The sequence below is a fragment of the Gossypium arboreum genome, chromosome 7 (genome assembly GCF_025698485.1).
Source record: "Gossypium arboreum isolate Shixiya-1 chromosome 7, ASM2569848v2, whole genome shotgun sequence".
NCBI classification, from domain to species: Eukaryota; Viridiplantae; Streptophyta; class Magnoliopsida; order Malvales; family Malvaceae; genus Gossypium; species Gossypium arboreum.
Genome location: NC_069076.1, coordinates 54,855,289 through 54,876,184, shown reverse-complemented (window position 1 = coordinate 54,876,184; position 20,896 = coordinate 54,855,289). Strand labels below are relative to the sequence as shown.

General features: G+C 34.5%; 1 long non-coding RNA gene across 2 annotated transcripts; it reads left to right on the top strand.

The window, feature by feature from the left end:
• Positions 1-213: 213 nt before the first annotated feature.
• On the top strand, positions 214-739 carry LOC128295220 (uncharacterized). Of its 2 annotated transcripts, none has more exons than XR_008285559.1 (2): positions 214-354; positions 504-739. It is a non-coding gene; the product is annotated as an uncharacterized LOC128295220 (long non-coding RNA). The 2 variants fall into 2 exon arrangements; XR_008285560.1 differs by having other exon boundaries at positions 483-739.
• Positions 740-20,896: the final 20,157 nt, after the last annotated feature.

The window sequence follows — 20,896 nt, the reverse complement described above, 5'->3', positions numbered from 1 at the left end:
AGAAAAATTTGGGAGTTAATTGAAAGAGATAGTATGTTTGGTGGACTTTATTGGAAAATCTAGAAATTTTAGTGGTTGAATGATAAATAAGTTGGAACCGACTAGTTCCTTAGTGGGAAACAAAATGATTATCAATGGATGGTTTATTTGGGGCTTTGGTGACCGTGCATGAAAGGTTATATATATGTGTGAGAATGATTATTCTACAGGTATAATTTTCTCATTCCTATTTCATTTTCATCTCTTCTGCATCATTTTCTTTAGTTGCTCCCATGAAGTGAAAGTTGAAAAAAGCTCTGCATGGGGTAGTGATCATGAGATTTGAGTTTGGAAAGTAGAAAATCCAGTAACCTGGTAAGCTTCTTAATCTTTCTCTATTTGTGGATTTTAGAAAAAAAAAGTAAGGATTTCTGAAATCTTTAAAAAGCTTCTGTGTGTTATTGGGTTTTGGGTTTTAAAAAAAATACTTTCGATTTAATCAGTATGTTGGTGGTCATGCTTAGCTGGCTGGATGAAGGAGGCATTGTTGGTTGGAAAAGCTAAATTGGCAGGGGGGGAAGGACAACATATGAGTTTCTGTACTCTACTATTTTGGGTGCTATTTTGGTTATTATACTGCTTGTATGTTCTGCTCTGAGTTCAATTTGAGTCCTATGGCTGTATTGTAACACCCCTAACCTGTATCCGTTTCTGGATTAGGGTTATGAGGCATTACTAATTAAAATATTATTCACATAAACATTTATTAATAATTGTACTACGAGATCTAAATAACATATATGCATATATGTATATACTAAGCATTTTATACATACTCAGAACATAAAACACATCCACAACTTAAATATTGAATATTAGACTTGTTTTACAAGAGTCATGTGTATGTATAAATTGTACATCAATTAAAATAAGTAAACATCATTTTCAACCTCACCATTCATTAATGCGGCAATACCACGTGAGCTAAGATGAAATTCATTTGTTTTACAAATAATACAAATTTGCAACGCAAATATCCAAATATACAAATATATTAGCTCAATGCATTCTTTATTCATTCGGCCCACATAGTTCTATTTTACACATTCTTTAATATACCGAAATTAATAAAATTATAAGACCATGCACGTTTATACATGAACCAAATATAAGTGTGTTTATAAACATGCTTATATAGACATGTAAGTAGCCATTTAATAGATCATATCCACTTACTAGTACTATATATTTATTTTTATTTTAAGAACAAAGTTTCTTATGCAACCTAAGTACCATTGGATTTAATTGCCGAATTGAATAATACAAGCATCCAACATAACATCAATTAGTTAGCTATTAAACACCACACCTACTCTTGCAATTATAAATGTCTTGAAATATTGTTCCATAATCAGACCAATCAACGAATCACTTATGTAATATAATCAATTTACTGCTTGAATATTAAGTTCTCATAACAAACAACCAACTTGATCATAAGACACAAGCATTACCCACCTCATATCCTTCAAATTAGTCAACTTGAACATAACTACCTAACACTTTGATTCATGCAGCATTCCATTTTTTTTTTCTTCCTCACAACTATTAACATGTCAAATTCAGACATATTTAGCATGCCATTCACAAATAAATATTGCTTACCACATATATCTTACCTTTATGGCGCACAACTTGTTAACCAAAATTAATCTAAACCGTAACTAACATAATTCATATTCTACTATAATAACTTAACCATTTTCACATGGCTCATTATATACAAAACCAAAATCTAATATTTCAAAACACATTTTAGCCTATACATGCCATAATTTAAGTTTAGCTAAAAAGGTACCAAAACAGTAGATAGTGTGATGAACTTTATTGACAGTCCTCGAGCTTGTAGTTTGATCCAAAATCTATAAAATAGAAATACACATATACACAAGTAAACTTTTTATAGCTTGATAAGTCATAAGCAAATAATCAACCAAGGATATTATCAACTTAATTTAACTAAACCAAATTATATTATCATAACACATTTAGATTCAAACGCATATAAATTTATATTGTATATATATACATATATATATATATATATTCATTATAAATATCACCTAACTGAATGTCTATATAGTCAAACTAACATATTAGCATTTAATTTTCCAAAGCCAAATAATCATTACAAATCTAATTCACATACACTCAATTACATAAGTTCACGTGCTACCATATAATTTCATATACATGCCTTGATTATGTGACCGAATACATAAATTCCCATACATATAATTAATACTCATTCCAATAATTTTCACAAGGTTGAATACCCATACCTAGTTCACATTTTATTACATAAGTTACTATTTTATCCTTACTTATTATTATGTATAAATTACTTACTAATGGCTGAATGTGTCCATGCAAGTATGTAAAGGTATATTTGCAATATAGGTGCTTCCATTAATAAAGACAATAGCAATTAAGTACTTTCACATTTAACCAATAAATTTTTATCTTACGCGATCAAGTTCTTTTATTTAATCGGACACATAAACAACTAAATTAAATCACGAAAATTTCACAGATATAAATTCACACAAAATAAACACAGAAAATAATTTTTAAATATTTTTCTGACTCGAATTCGTGGTTCTGAAACCACCGTTCCGATTAGGGTCAAAATCAGGTTGTTACATGTATATGATTGTGGTTCACTGAGAAAGATATTGTAACATCCAAAAAATAGGGGGCTAGTAGAATAGGATTTAAGAATTGAACCCCAAGTTTGATCCCAAACATTGTCGAGAAAGTATCATTACCGTTTCTCTCAACAAGCTTGGGTAAGATCTATTTTCTCTTCAATTTTTTGATTAATCTTGTCAATTAAAAACCAAAATTTCCAGATCTGGAATTGGGAGGATTTTAAATGATTTAAAAGTTATTTTTCCAGATTTTAATGAAATCTCAAACCTTTTTAAAATTCAACCCCAATTTTGACCACCATGAGTGGTGGTGCATACACCTATGTGCAAAAAAGGGGGGTTGTTTTGTTTCTTGAATCTTTCCCAATTAATTCCAACCTTAATTTGAGTTCTTGAACCCTCCTATTTAGCTTTTAAACCATGTCAATTATGGAAAAATGTTCTTGATCAATTGGTCATTCTAAACTCGCAAATCGTGAAGCGTAAGTACAATTAAGGATAACTAGTTTGTTATTTTGACACAGTTGTCGGGTAAAGGTTACGAATTCATTAAATGAAGAAATTTAATCATTAATTAGCTACTTATTTTCTAGTATATTATTGAATTAGGTGCTGACACAAATTCCCCAAATCATCCGTAAAGGCAAAGAACGATTGTATGTACAGTTCGCATCAATACAGTGTAAGGAATCTGATTAGTTTGGATTTCAACGATTGGTTTAAAATCATAAGTGAGTGTTTGGGGTTTGGTTTAATGGCAAATTGAATGAATTTATACTGAATTTTGGTTTAGGTTCATTTAAAGAATTATTAAGGAAAATTGGAATATTCGCTAGTGTGCTGTGAGGAAGTGAAAAATAAGGTGTGGGTCCTAAACTCATAAAATTGTTTGAAAATGTTAAATATCATGTTATATTTGATAAATTAGCTTGTTTACTGGATTTACTTAATAGACAAATTATTGATTTTGTGAGTGGCCAAACTAGCTATGTTTCGAGCCTTAAAAGATTGACATGTTGGCAAAATTGCTAGTTTGATAGTATGAATGTCTTATTGAGTTTGTAATTGCATATTTGAGTTATGAGATATGAGAATGTTTGACTGAATGATATAATGTGTTAAAATATTAAGCTTATGTATGATTTAAACGCATGAGATGTTTGTTATATTATGTACTGAAAAGGGTGCTATTTATGCACAATGAAAATCCGTAAAGTATGTGAAATTGAATAATATTGATTGATACCAACACAATGGTAATTTAAAAGATTTGAACATTATTTCCATTTGCTGAAAGTATGATGTGATTATTGAGGACATGCTGAGCATGTCAAATGAATGCAAAAAGTATTGAGATATGATTATATATGAGATTGTGTGACATATTGCATATGCATTGGGTTGGATTTTGTGGTTGACGGAGGAGTTCAGTGGAGTATCAGTGGCATATTAAGTCTGCATTATTCGTAGTCAGTACAGTGCACTTGGAGTACCGAGGGGAATGACGATTTATCACATTTTACAAGTAGCTTGATTGCATTCTTACTGGCAGAATTTTCTGCAAACTGTTATCAGTGGTTTTAACCATAATGGGCTTAAGCCTATAATGTTTTAGAGTTCGGATGACGGGTTCTGGGGAACTCATGGTATATAGCGGATGGTATGGGTAGGAACCTTTTTGCATTGCATCATGTGCACGACATATTTGAATTTTATTGATTTATGCTACGTATTGTATTTTGTTGCATTGAATGGTATCCAAATTAATGATTGTCACTCGAATGAATGATGACCTATGCTCATACACCATTTGACTCAATTTGATAATGGCTATGTAAAGATATGAAATTCTTATGATGGTTTTGTTTTCTTTTGTTAAAGATAATTTGTTTCACTGTATTCAATATTTATGTTTGTTTAAATATTTGTTTGACTTACACTGAGCTTTTCATAAGCTCACCCCCCAATAGTGTTTAACTTTTCAAGTAAACCTTGAAATTAGGACCATACTCGGCATTCGGAGAATCACCTTGGATCTCAGATTATTTTTTCTTAATAAGTATTATTAAGTATTTATTGGTTTTGGTTTGTAATTTTTAATTATTTTTGGTCTGTGGCTTGGTAGCTTTTTTTTGGGGATTCTTGTATGCATGGATTACTTAAGCATAAAAACCGGATAATACATGATATCGGGCTTAAGTAAAATTTAATATTGTTCCCTAGTTTTCGCTGCATTACAAAGGAGCCGTTTTTGAAAAAAAAATCGATAAGGCAACTAATTTTCAAAAATGACTTGAAAATTGGTTTTTCTGCTGCATTAGTTTAACTTCGAGGTTTTTTTAAAGAAGAGCGACAAGCAAACGGTTTTTCTAAAATAATACTATCAACAATAAAATGAATCCTAAGCATACACAATCTAATGAATGAATGCTTTTAAGCTAACTCAAAGTACAACTACGGTTTTCTCTAAAATAAGTTTATTTAAACTCTTCAAAAGTAACGTAAGTTAGCTTAGCCATTTCGGTGGCTAATGCAGCCTTGTCAATCTAGCCATATGTCTAGGCCAGGTTTGGGAGGTTACAAATATGGATGCATAAACTTGTGCAATTACATGAATATTTGAAAGTATGTTCTTTAATTGCATGATAGGGTTGTGTATCGATGAATTGGTATGTGAAGTATTCTATGATATGGTATGAATAACTAGTATTGGTTGTAATAATGTGCGTGACATGTCTGATTATAAAATGAGGAGTAAAGAGGGAATTATTTTGGCAGGTTAGTTGAAGATAGGAAAATTGGCACGATGAAAGAACAAATGAAGTAAATATGAAATAAAGTTGCAAAATATGATAATGGCCCAACCTTGTAGGTGAACAAGTAGGTGTTCGAATTAACTAGGAGGATTTAAGGAAGTTTGGTTGGAAATGATCTACTGGCTCTACAAAGCGGCATCATGAAAATGATCTACTGGCTCTACGGAGCGGCATCATGGAAATGATCTACTGAATCTTGACCGCCGCCAAACGTACGAATGTCTGGACCAAAAATACTGCAACAAATAAATATCTAATTAAGCAGTAGTGTCCAAAAGTATACGTGTCAAATTGTAATATAGTAAAGTGTTACAACGAAACACTCCAGGAAAAATTCCAAGGATTGTACCCAAGGGAGGTTGAATTAAACTTTAATTAACTTTCCCACACTAACATGGCTAAATAGTAGCAATTTAAAATTATATTACAAAAAATCAAATTAAGATCAATTAATTAAGCTAACATAAAATCATCTTAAACTAAAATGTCCAATTAACAATCAAAATTGAATCTGATAAAACAAGCAAGGGATTCACTTACTTCAATACTCCTAATTAACTTCAGAACTCGAGTTTTATTGAGTTATCTATTAATTAACCAGTTAATACCTCTCGGCCTTTAACTAATTACTAATCGACCAATACAACTTACCTCTTAGCCTCACTTTCTTGACAAAGATAAATTATGATTTGCTTGGTAAACTTATATGCTAAATTAGCTTTATTTGATAAATTATTTTGACATAGCAAAAAAGTTTTTAAATAAAAAATTGTTTTTAGAATAAAGAATAAATAAAGTTCAAAGCATAAAATTTATTTCAAGACTTCTAATCATCTTAAAAATTTTTTTGAACACTTAGAATATATTGGACAAAGTTCAAAAACAATTTTAAACTCTTGAACTTGATTGAAACAATCTTATATCAATTGAAAAACTGCTCCCTACAAAAAGTATCAATATTTTCCAAAATGTATCGACACCAATATGATTTTTATCGATATCTTTTTTTATCGATACCAAAACTGCTCTTTAACTTGAATAAAAAATTGAACAAAAACAATAAGTATCGATACTTTTAGAAATATATCGATACCTTATTTTATATCAATACCATTTCTACATTCTGTTTTTATGATCTTTCGAATAATGACAAAAAAGTATCGATACCCATTAAAAATATATCGGTACCTTTTATAAGGTATCGATAAATCATTCTTAGTATCGTTGGAAACTAACTTTAATAGTCACTAAATCAAGCATTAAATGCTACTAGCATCGATACTCATAGAAAAAGTATCAGTACTTTTTATTGTAGGTGAATTTAATGATCTAGTATTTTCATCCCCAATGCTCTATTTATTTTCTCAACAACCACAACGGTTAGAATTGAATTAGAGGGAATAAATATCAGCTTTTAAAGGTCCTACAAGAACAAAAAAGCATATTCAAGCAAAAAGATCAATCAAACAACCTTTGTGCCAAATATTTCCATTGTAACACCCTCAACTAGACTCGATTCACCGAATCTGAATCTCAAGTGTTACTAAACACATTAATTAATAATTTATCAAATAGTTAACTTCTCATTTCTCAAATTACTTTATTTAACACTTTACTGAAAAGCTTATCATTTGAAAACAAAGAAAGCATTATAAAATAACTTGTTACAACAAACTTGATACAAATCTGTACAATACTCTTCAAATATACATTATTTCTTTCTTAATTAACTGATACAACCCATTTTCTAATACTCACTCTTGACTCAGAATAGTTGTTCATTATCATTATTTACAGGTAGGCACATACACAATGTGGCGAATATTTGCGTATATCCAAGTACCATCAAACCATTAAGCAAATCATACCCTGATTCGATACCATACAACCCATACTAATAATGTATGTCAAGACCATTTTCAAATCGAGTTTTGGAAAATGGGAATCGATTTTAAAAAACAAAAATGGGAGTCGCCACCAATCTTTTTAGGTGTGATTGGATCACCTTTAAAACATTTTGTTTTAAAATCATTAGTTTTGGTCCACGAAATAAAAGAACGGGTTCGGGAGTCAGTTACGTACGAGGAAGGATTAGCACCCTCGTAACGCCCAAAAAAAATTGGTACCTAACTGATTATCAAATGTCTTTAATGCCAGAAATTCAAAAAGTTTTAAGATGTAATCCTCTTTAAATTAGTATAGTTTGATTTTTTTGTAAATTAAAGTTCATTCGTATCAAAGTATTGACACTAAATTGCCTTTTTAGAAATCCCTATCTCGAAACAACAAAACACTACATCCAATAAGTTAGGACATATTATTTTGCAATTCCAAGGCAGTAGCTCACGTTTTGCAAACATTTAAAAACTTAAGAAGGGTACTTGATTATTCGAACTTAACGAGAAAAGTTACAACCCAATAAGTTAGGGCACTACTTTATCGAAATTTCCAAACACCAAGCATTGCCTTTGTATTTTTTTGAAAACTTTGGGGCCTTATTTTTTAAAAAAAAAGATGCGTAGGGAATTATATTGTACTATAAATCATACATAGTAACATATTATTGTAGTAAATAAATAATGCATGCATTTTAACAAAATGATAGCAATAATATGAAGATCGCATTAGATGCATAAAAATTATATATACATGGCAAATATTAACAATATGCATACAAAGATATATATATATATATATATATATATATATAGCATGTATTGGGAATGAATAAACAAAATATACAAATATACAAGGTAATATTTAAATAATGCATGATATATATAAGAAAACAATAATTAAATAATATATGACATGCAAATAAAAGTATAATATCAATGTACATGTCTACAAAATATAACATATAATAATAAAAATAACATTTAACACATACATGTTTCATGCAATATAAAATCTACAAAAGAACTAATAAAAATAAAATGATTGGTTGCTAACAAAATATGCATATAATTAAAAATAAGATATTCCATAACAATTTTAAAATAGTATTTAATTTATAATATATAATATAATAACAAGAATATTTACAAAAGAATAATAATTATATGGTAATATATTAGCTTGAAAGTATGTAAGAGAATTCATAATATAAATTTAAAATAAAATGATATATATAATAATTAAATAATTAATTAATAATGAAATGTGTATATAATATGAGTTAAAAATATGATTTAATAATAACAATTTACAAAATTTTAAATAATATATATAATATAATAAAATATATGGGAAATAATATAATAAATATAGCATATAATAATGAAAATTTATATGTAAAAATAATATGTATAAATAAATATATAATATATGTAAAAATATAATAATATATATATAAAAATAATAATTATGAGAGAATTAATATATAATAAACAATTATAATACATATAAAAATAACACTTATAAAATAATTTTATGGAAGTAAAATTAAAATAAAACAAATAATAAAAAATATAGAATAATAAAATAAATATAGGAATAAATTTAGAGTTTAGCAAAATTAATGGGCGAATGTTGAAAGGAATAAAACTGAAATAAGGTCCTATTTAAAACGTACGCAAAATTAGAGAGACTCACTGGACAAATTGCCCTATTCCCAAAACGGTGACGTTTTCCAGAATATAATTTAATAGCCGTAGGGACTAAATTAAAACTAAAATAAAATAATGGGCCAAATTATAAAATAAAATAAGGTTTGATTGTAAATACAAAAGGGATAGAAGGATCGATTGGGTAATTAACCCAATTCTCAAAAATGCGTGGATCCTCCTCGGGTAATCGGGTCAACGCTCGGATCCTTGGGTCACAAAACGATGCCATTTTGTCAAGGCTATATAAGCCAGATTATTAGCCTTAAAATCATTTGAATCCGGTTTAAAAAAAATATTTAAGAATTCTCTCTGAAAGAGAGAGAGGAGGGAATTCTGGGCTTTGGCCTCCATCGGCCACACACCGGTCACGCGCCCACGCGCCACCCTAAGGACCACCGTACACGGTGGCTAGGGTTTAAAAACCCTTCCTTTCACTCGTCGTTCGTCAGGTAACTTCCTTCCTTTTATTTTTTTGTAATCTATATTTTTTTGCTAAAACAGTTTATATACATGTATATATTACAAAAATAATAAAAAATACACGGTTAAATCACCTTTTCTGAAACTGATTGTATCTTTCTGAATAAGAATCTGTAAGTATGTATTTCTATGCTCTTCAAAAATCGGTCCCTTTACAATGGTTTGATTCAGGCTTTTATAGCCACTGTTTATTACAAAAATTTAGGAAAGAAATCTTTTTATATCTTTCCATATTTGCTTTGCTTGCTGCTGTGGTTCTTTCCCTCTTTTGTAGGTGCTTGCGAAAAATCCGATGATGGAAGGGTTGCTGGCGTTGATGGAGGCCTGCAGTCTGGTGGTGGTGTCGGTGGGGTGCTGATTAAGGAGGCAGAACCCTGAATGGTGGCCTTGATTGGGGAGCTGGACAGACGTTCCCGGAACCTTCCAGAAGCAGTTGCGGCGCGAGGGAGAGAGCTAGCGTTAGAAACCCTAGCTGATGATTTTAGGTTTTGGGCCTCTGAGAGTTTGGGTCAATTGGGCCCCTTTTTAATTGAGTCTGATGGGTAGTATTGGGCCTCGGGTGTAATAGGTTTGTTTAGGTTGCAACTGTTAGGGCTATTTGGATGTATATTTGGACTCTTGTAACCTGGACTTTATGGACTGTTAAATAATAATTATTCATTTGGTTTATTTAAGCCCGGTCATATTTGGGCTCTTACAGCTGCCCCTCTTTGCTTATTGCTGTGTAACATGAATCAATCAAAGACTCATAGAAAGACCAAATTTGACCTGCCCTATCATGGTATTCAATTTTCTTTATGACTGCCATGTTGATATCTTTGACAGAGATGCCGAATCTGCTTTTTCGATTTGTAGGGATGTTAAATCATCTTGGATCTAGCTTCAGTGAAATTATCTGAAGGTGTGACCTGCTATGTATCTACTTCCTGTTGAAATGGAGATGCTTGACTTCGATTTGTTCTCTGACAATACAGAGATGAAAAATCATCTTAGATTTGCTTTCGAAAACACGTGAAATCCAAATCAACTATGTCTTTGATTGGTTCCTTGTAAGCACAAGGATGCCAAACCATCTTGAGTCTGTTTGAGAACATCTGAGAGTCAAATCTGCTATGTCCTTGATTTGTTTCTTGTAAACATAAGAATGTCAAATCATCTTGGACCTTGCTTCAATATAAACCTCTGAAGGCTAGATCTAACATGTCTGAGAACATCTGAGAGTCAAATTTGCTATATCCTTGATTTGTTTCTTGTAAACATAAGAATGTCAAATCATCTTGGACCTTGCTTCAGTATAAACCTCTTAAGGCTAGATCTGCCATGTCTGAGAACATCTGAGAGTCAAATCTGCTATGTCCTTGATTTGTTCCTTGTAAACACAAGAATATCAAATCATCTTGGATCTGCTTTAGTATAAACATCTGAAAGCTAGATCTGCTATATTTGAGAACATCTGAGAGTCAAATCTGCTATGTCCTCGATTTGTTCCCTGTAAACACAAGAATACCAAATCATCTTGGATCTGCTTCAGTATAAACATCTGAAAGCTAGATCTGCTATATTTGAGAACATGTGAGAGTCAAATCTGCTATGTCCTCGATTTGTTTCTTGTAAACACAAGAATACCAAATCATCTTGGATCTACTTCAATATAAACATCTGAAGGTTAGATCTATTATATTTAAGAACATCTGAGAGTCAAATCTGTTATGTCCTCGATTCGTTCCTTGTAAACACAAGAATACGAAATCATCTTGGATCTGCTCCAGTCTAATTGTATGAAGGTCAAATCTGGTATGCTACGGCCTATTACCCTGCTGTTTAGGGGATTAAAGCACGTCGTCTTCGATAACCTGTGGAATGATTATGCCTGATAATTAGGATGCCATGCTCAAAGTGAGTCTAATGTTCCTAATTAAATGTATGATGATGCAAAATGCTGTGAATATGACCTTTATCCTAAGCGTCACCGTTCAAAATTTCATTCTTGCTCAGCCCATAGACCTTCCTCCAATCTACTAAGGATGTCTGTAAGAATTGAATCATTGGTTTTGTCCATTTTCCTTTTTGGACTGGAAGAAAGGAATTCCTCGAGTTTCTTCATCCCCTATTTACGTGGTTTTCTCGAGCAATTGTCCTATTTTAGCTTCTTGTATTATCTAGAAATTCCAGAGTAATGCGCAAAACTTCATTTGTGAACATATTTAGCTCATCTATTATTATTTCAATGCAACATACTTAAAGAATAGTGAAAGATGAATGAATTTTAAGAATAAATAGATTTGAATGAATTATCAAAAGGATACAAAAGGGAATTAGTCTGCTAGCCTATCTTCTAGAAGAAATAAAATCTAAAGATAGCAAGCAAGACAAAAGCTAGATTCTCTAGATATCGCCGCTTGAATGCCAATACACCAGCTCCATGAAGTCTTTCTTGAATTCAACATGTGTTAAAAAGATCCCAAGTACTCTGTTGATGCCCCAATGTGCAACGTTCTTCGCTCTTTGTTGTATCAAATAATAGCAAGATTACCATATGCCCTTCAATATTTGAGCTGCCCTTTCGGGTTTTCAACTCAAAATCCCTTTGGTCACAAGGTGCCCTTTGCGAGTTTTCACCTTGGCCTTTCCATTTTTTTTTAAATCTCAAGGCGCCCTTTGTGTGACAGCCCCAAATTGACCCTAGTCGGAAAGTGGTTTCGGGACCACTAAACCAAGTCATAAAAATAATTAACCGTCATAGTTGATGCTCATTATATGTACATATGCATGTGTGAAAATTTCATGTTTGAATTTTGTTAATTGTAAGTGAATTTTATCAAATAGGACTTATGTGAGAAAATTTAGAAATGTGCTAGGCAAATGTAAAGTGGCCTAATAATGCATGTTGTGAAAATGATGGGTTTGCATGTCAAATTACCCAAAATTAAAGTATAGTGGCCGGCCATGCTATGGGTGGAAACATGTTGTAAACATGTTGTGTAGTGTGTTATGTTAGAAAGAATAAAAAAAAGGGGTTAGGATTAAAGTAATGCAAAGGGAGGAGTGATGAAAAAAAAATTGTCTCACCCATGCCCCCCCATTGCCGTGAATTGAAGAAAGAAAACAAAAAAAAAGTATTCATCCTTGAACATCTTTGGCCGAAAATTTTAAGGAGAAAGGAAGAAGAAAGGATTTTCTTGCTTCTTGTTCGGTTGGTTGGTGTTTAGGAGGAGGTATGTTTGGTGTTGCTCCATGAGATTCATGCATGTTTTATTTTATTTTATTTTATTTATTTGTTACCTTGAGTTCTATCTAGCGCATGGTTTAGATCTTTGCTATGCGATGTAGATGATATTCGGCCATGGGTGTTGTCTTCTTGGTTGATGTTTGATGTTGTGATGATGAGGCATGAAGATGGGTTAAGTTTCGGCTAAGGAGGATTTGTGATTGATGCCATTTGCATGCTAAATGTGAAGCTTTGTAATGATACATGTGGTGGTGGATTTTCTTTTTAGCATTCTTGAGTTAGACCTTAAGTTCTTTGTTTAACCCATGACCAAAATTTAAGTGGTATGGTGTCTTGATGCATTCGGCCATGTTAGGAAGTAGAAGAGAAGCATGGTTGTTGATCATGTTATTTGGATGAAAATGGTAGTAAGGTGAAGTGCAAATGTTAGTATTTGATCTCTAGAGTATATATGTGTATTAGCCCGCTTTTGAACTTAAAACGAATTGGTATTTAGTCAATACAAGTAACCATAATTGTAGAATGTATTAAGTGTTGCAATCGGCCTCAACATAGACATGCATATTCTACCATAGAAAGAAGATTGGTGTTGCATGTATTCGGTTAGAGGCAAGCATATTGATGCTTTTATTTTGGCTTAGACAATCGGCTAAAAGGGAGTGTGGGTTAATATGTTGAGTTGATTCATGATTTCATATGTATGTGACTTTAATGTCTAATGTATATATATGGGCTAAGTACTTTGAGTTCCTCTTTCGATGCTCAAATGATTAAATCAATTTATTTGTTAAATTAAGCTCAAGAGCAAAGGGGAACTAAATCCGATAAAGGGAAGGAAAAAGTGGTCGAATAGCCATCGGAATCGTTCGACAACATCCGAGGTAAGTTTTCAAGTAACGAGACTTAGTTTACGATTTGATTAAGTCATGACGTATGAGCATAACAAATATACGGTGATATGATGATTCTACTTGAATTATATGTTGAGTTAATTAGTCTATACATATGACAGGTAGCCGTATATGCATAGAGATCGTGTCATAAAGCAAAAAAAACCATGTTGTTTGTATGTGGCTAGTGAGCCGAAAATGGGATTGCTTAATACGTGACTTGTGTTTGAACTCTAATTATGAAAATGAAATATAGATGTGTCATGATTTATTGATATGTGCATGAATATTTGGATGATAACCGGGCTAAGTCCCAAAGGCATTTTGCGCTAGTGACTAGTTCCGGGCTAAGTCCCGAAGGCATTTGTGCGAGTTATTACATCCAGGCTAAGTCCCAAAGGCATTTGTGCGAGTTACTATATCCGGGCTAAGTCCCGAAGGCATTGGTGCGAGTTACTATATCCGAGCTATGTCCCGAAGGCATTAAGCGAGTAGCTATATCCGGTTAAATCTCGAAGGTACTTGGCTTGGGAATGAGCGACCTTGCTATAATAGTTTCAATTAATATGCTCGTAAAATCCCAGCAATGAGGTATGTCTCGTATATGCATTGATTTAGTTGATCCTTACAATTAGTATTCGCTCAATCGATAAATGAGCTACCTACCTTTGGCTAAGTTGATCTTTTGTGTATGAATATAAGGGTTGGTAATGTGAAGTAAGTATGATATTGAGAATTTGTGCATACGAAATTATCTGTTTAGCCATATGAATGCTACACTTTAGTTGTGTCTAATTTTATGGCTCAAACTTACTAAGCATTAAATGCTTACTCCGTTCTTTGAATCTCTGTTTTATAGATTTTGGTTCGTCACCATCGGACTCGGGATTATTGAAGTCAAGTCGCCCACACTATCAAAGCCCCTTTGGTACACTTTTGGTTGAACTTTGAAATGGCATGTATAGGACTACCCGTTTTGTTGTTGGTCATGGACCCTTTGGTTTTGTATAAATTTGGATAGCCATGCGAAAACGGCTTATATACACTTTGAGCTTAGTATTATAATCGTCTTGTATGATGTTCGTTAAGAGATATGGAAATGTTTGGGAATGATTAGCCATTGGAATGGTTAATCATGATCATATTCTGTGCTATATATGCTAAAGGGCTAGTTGAATCATGGAAACTATGTAATAGGTAAAGTCTACCTTAAAAATAGATGCTGATAGCAGCAGTGATGTGAATGTGAAAAATCACTAAAAATATTAGGAATGGAATTAAATAGTGAATAAATTATGTAATCGAACCTTGATGAATCTATTTTCATAGGAAAGTAACGAAACGATCATATGAACTTTATATTATGAGATATTTAAGTTTTCGCGAAACAAGGCCAGAACGGTTTCTGGATTCCCTGTTCCTACTTTGGAAATTTATTATAAATTAACTAGAGATAATTAGAAGTCATGCCATATATGTATAGATTCCTTTTCGATACTAGTTTCTGTAGAAACAAACAGAATCAGTATTGAAGCCCTGTACAGGGAAATATCCAAGTTGTAATGCGCAAAGGTCAGTGTAGTCGAACCCTGAAACAGGGGAGAATTTAACTAATAAACTGTACTAATTGGTTTAACCAAAAATTCTAGAAACAGATTTGTAGATGGACATATGAGTCTAGTTTCAGGAAAAATTTACGGAACTGGTTTTCGAGTTTTGGAACTCGAGATATGATTTTTAAGGTGACAGTGACGTAGTTAGCCAGCTCGTCTAGAAATTTAAAATGGACTGTGCAAATAAGTGATTTAAGTCAGCAAACCCCTCGTGTCCGACTCCGGCAACGGTCTTGGGTACGGGGTGTTACAATTAAATTGGTATCAGAGCTACGGTTTAGTCGATTCTAGGACTACCGTAATACGTTTGGGTCTAGCTATACATGCCATTATGTGATTATTTGATAGTGTGGTGATTTACATTTGCAAATGTGTTTACTTATAGTAATGGATCCCGATCCTGACCGAAGCGATGGCGATGATCTTGAGAGTGTAGCACCTGCTCTCGCACAAGGGACAGCGCCGGCGGACTCTCAACCTATTGCTAGTAATCCGAATGATGAAGCTAGACAAGCTTTTTATAGCGTGATGAATGATTGGTTCAACCAATACATTCGGACTAATACGGCTGTTCCACAACCTCCATTCCCGACAAACACAACCCCAAGACTCACGATACCTCCGTAGGTGACCAAATAAGGTCAAATAAGCCCCAGTTGATGAATCAAAGCATGGGGCTACTGAATTTAAAGCTACGGACAGCGATGATGCCGAGCAAGCTGAATTTTGGTTGGACAACACTATTCGTGTACTCGACGAGCTATCTTGCACACCCGATGAGTGCCTAAAGTGTACTATCTCCTTGCTACGTGATTCTGCCTACTATTGGTGGAATACATTGACTTCTGTTGTGCCCAGAGAGCAAGTAACTTGGGAGTTTTTCCAAACCGAGTTTCGAAAGAAGTATATCAGTCAGAGATTCATTGACCAAAAACGGAAGGAATTTCTTGAACTCAAATAAGGTTCCATGTCGGTTACCGACTCTGAACGAAAATTTGTGAGGCTTAGTCGGTACGCGCGAGAATGCATTTCTTCAGAAGCTATGATGTGTAAACGTTTCGAAGATGGACTGAATGATGATATAAAGCTGTATGTTGGCATTTTAAAAATCCGAGAATTTGTGGTACTTGTCGAGCGAGCTTGCAAAGTCGAGGAGCTCAGTAAGGAGAAAAGGAAAGCCGATGTGGGAGCAAAGGAGTTTCGTAAGAGATCTTCAGGAAAGCCCTTTCAACATCATCGAAGAAATTTAGAGATGACTTAGGCGGTCTAGGGACACTTCGGTTTTTCTAGACGAGATCGCGATCGACCCCTGGAGCACACGCGTCACTTCGATCGCCGGTGTTGGAAATGATCGTCGAGACGAGCGGAGTGCCGATTGTGGTAAATGGCATTCGGGAGTTGTAGATTTCATGACCGCTCTGTTACAAGTGTGGATCAGTTGACCACTTCATTAAAGATTGCCCGAGGTTGTCTGAACAGAATGTAAATCAGAGTGGGAAACCGGGTGCTACCACTTGCCGAGGTAGACCATCTAGAAATACGGGCAATGCTAGTGGTGGTCGAGAGGATCTAGAGATGCTACGACCAGATCTGAGGCTCGTGCTCTGCTAGGGCTTATGCTATCTGCGCGCGCGAGGATGCTTCCTCGCCGATGTTATTACCTGGTACTTTTACTCTCTTTGATACTAATGTGATTGCTTTGATTGACCTGGTTCTACTCATTCTTATATATGTGAAACCTTAGCATCCATAAGACTTTACCTATTGAGTCTCTTGAGTTCGTAATTCGGTGTCAAATCCTTGGGTAGTTACGTGCTTGTCGACAAAGTGTGTAAGAAATGTCCCTAGTAATTGAGGTTTCGTTTTTACGGACTTGATGCTTTTGCCGTTTGATGAATTTGATGTTATCCTCAGTTTAGATTTGTTGACCGTGCATGATGCGGTTGTGAATTGCAAAAGCAAGACTATTGATTTGAGGTGTGCAAATAATGAGATAATCCGAGTTGAGTCTACAGACTTAAAGGGGTTGCCAGCTGTAATATCATCAATGTTGGCCCAGAAATATGTAAGAAAGGGGTGTGAAGCATACCTTGCGTATGTACTTGATGACAAAGAGTTAGAAAAGAAACCCGAATCTGTGCTGGTGGTTTGTGAATACCCGGATGTTTTTCCCGAGGAATTACCGGGTTTACCACCTGTTCGGGAGGTAGAGTTTGGTATTGAGCTTGTACCTGGGACTACGCCGATTTCGATAGCTTCGTATCGTATGGCACCAACTGAGTTAAAAGAGTTGAAAGCTCAGTTGCAAGAAATGACGGATAGAGGTTTCGCTCGACCAAGTTTCTCACCTTGGGGTGCACCAGTATTGTTTGTGAAAAGAAGGACAGAACCATGAGGTTGTACATCGACTATCGTCAGCTGAATAAGGTGACAATAAAGAATAAATATCCGATGCCACGTATTGACGATTTGTTTGATCAACTAAAGGGATCCTCAGTGTTTTCAAAGATAGATTTGAGATCGGGTTATTACGATTCATAATTCAAGATTCGAATATACCCAAACCGCTTTCGAGCGAGATACGGTCACTATGAGTTCTTAGTGATGCCGTTTGGGCTCACTAAAGCCCTTGCGGTATTTATGGATTTGATGAATCGGATCTTCAGACCGTATTTGGATCGGTTTGTAGTCGTGTTTATCGATGATATTTTGGTTTATTCGAGAAATGAAACCGATCATCTTGAACACCAGGATTAGTGTTGCAAATTTTACGGATAAGCGGTTATATGCTAAGTTCGAGAAGTGTGAGTTCGGTTAAGAGAGGTTAGCTTCTTGGGTCATGTGGTATCCGCGATCGGTATTCGAGTTGACCCGAGCAAAATTTCAGCCATACTTAACTGGAAGCCTCCGAGAAATATTACTGAGGTTCGGAGCTTTTGGGACTTGCCGATTACTACCGACGGTGTGTGAAAGGTTTCTCGATGATAGCCACACCAATAATGAAACTACTTCAGAAGGATGTTAAGTTTGAATGGACAGAAAAGTGTCAAAAAAGTTTCGAACAATTGAAAACTCACTTGACGGAAGCTCCAGTACTAATTCAGCCCGAATCAGGCAAGGAGTTCGTCATTTATAGTGATGCATCCCTGCTTGGGTTGGGTTGCGTATTGATGCAAGAAGGTCGAGTTGTGGCCTATGCGTCGAGACAATTAAAGCCACATGAGAAAAATTATCCGACCCATGATCTCGAACTAGCTGCCATCGTATTCGCTTTGAAAATATGGCGACACTACTTATTTGGTGAGAAGTGCCATGTATATTCGGATCACAAAAGTCTCAAATATTGATGACTCAAAGAGACTTGAATCTGCAACAAAGACGTTGGCTCGAGTTGTTAAAAGATTATGAGCCTGTCATTGACTATCACCCGGAAAGGCTAATGTGGTTGCGGATGCCTTAAGTCGTAAATCACCTTTGTTTTTTCTGACGATGAATGTACACTTGTCATTCTATCCGACAATGTGTTAGTGGCGGAATTAAAGGCCAAACCATTATTGATTCATCAAATTCGTGAAGCCCAGAAAGTCGATGATGAATTGGCTGCAAAACGGCTGAATGTGTTCCGAATATGGAATCAGAGTTTCAAATTGATGATGACTATTGTTTGAGGTTCAGAAGTCGGTTCTGTGTTCCAAGAAATTCAGGACTCATTTCGATGATTCTGAACGAAGCTCATTGTAGCCGAATGTCAATTCACCCGGGGAGTACGAAAATGTACAACGATCTGAGACGTCAGTTTTAGTGGCACGGTATGAAACGAGACATTTCCGATTTTGTTTCGAAGTGTTTAATATGTCAGCAAGTGAAGGCGGAACATCAAGTGCCTACGGGTTTACTTCAGCCGATCATGATACTTGAATGGAAATAGGATCGAGTCACGATGGATTTTGTATCTGGGTTGCCATTGTCGGCAAGTAAGAAAGATGCAATTTGGGTTGTCGTGGATAGACTGACTAAGTCGACTCACTTTATCCCCGTACGCACGGACTTTTCATTGGAAAAACTAGCTGAGTTGTATGTTTCTCAGATTGTGAGATTACATGGGGTACCGATTTCTATTGTGTCGGATAGAGATCCGAGATTCACCTCGCGATTTTGGAAGAAATTGCAAGAAGCTTTGGGTACCAAGCTGCATTTTAGCTATTACATAGTAACGAAACGTATTACGGTAGTCCTAGAATCGACTAAACCGTAGCTCTGATACCAATTTAATTGTAACACCCTGTACCCAAGACCGTTGCCAGAGTCAGACACGAGGGGTTTGCAGACTTAAATCACTTATTTGCACAGTCCATTTTAAATTTCCAGACGAGCTGGCTAACTGCGTCACTGTTACCTTAAAAATCATATCTCGAGTTCCAAAACTCAAAAACCAGTTCCGTAAATTTTTCCTGCAACTAGACTCATATTTCCATCTACAAATTTGTTTCTATAATTTTTGGTCAAACCAATTAGTACAGTTTATTAGTTAAAATCTCCCCTGTTTCAGGGTTCGACTACACTGACCTTTGTGCATTACAACTTGGATATCTCCTTGTACAGGGCTTCAATACTGATTCTGTTTGTTTCTATAGAAACTAGTCTCGAAAAGGAATCTATACATATATGGCATGACTTCTAATTATCTCTGGTTAATTTATACTGAATTTCCAAAGTTGGAACAGAGAATCCAGAAACCGTTCTGGCCCTGATTCGTGAAAACTTAAGTATCTCATAATATAATGTTCATAATATAATGTTCATATGCTAAAGTCTACCTATTTACCGGTAAGATTTTTGGGGACAAAAATTTCTTAAGTGGGGGAGAGTTGTGACAGCCCCAAATTGACCCTAGTCGGAAAGTGGTTTCGGGACCACTAAACCGAGTCATAAAAATAATTAACCGTCATAGTTGATGCTCATTATATGTACATATGCATGTGTGAAAATTTCATGTTTGAATTTTGTTAATTGTAAGTGAATTTTATCAAATAGGACTTATGTGAGAAAATTTAGAAATGTGCTAGGCAAATGTAAAGTGGCCTAATAATGCATGTTGTGAAAATGATGGGTTTGCATGTCAAATTACCCAAAATTAAAGCATAGTGGTGGCCATGCTATGGGTGGAAACATGTTGTAAACATGTTGTGTAGTGTGTTATGTTAGAAAGAATAAAAAAGGGGTTAGGATTAAAGTAATGCAAAGGAGGAGTGATGAAAAAAATTGTCTCACCCATGCCCCCCATTGCCGTGAATTGAAGAAAGAAAACAAAAAAAGTGTTCATCCTTGAACATCTTTGGCGAAAATTTTAAGGAGAAAGGAAGAAGAAAGGATTTTCTTGCTTCTTGTTCGGTTGGTTGGTGTTTAGGAGGAGGTATGTTTGGTGTTGTTCCATGAGATTCATGCATGTTTTTTTTATTTTATTTTATTTATTTGTTAGTTTGAGTCCTATCCAGCCCATGGTTTAGATCTTTGCTATGTGATGGAGATGATATTCGGCCATGGGTGTTGTCTTCTTGGTTGATGTTTGA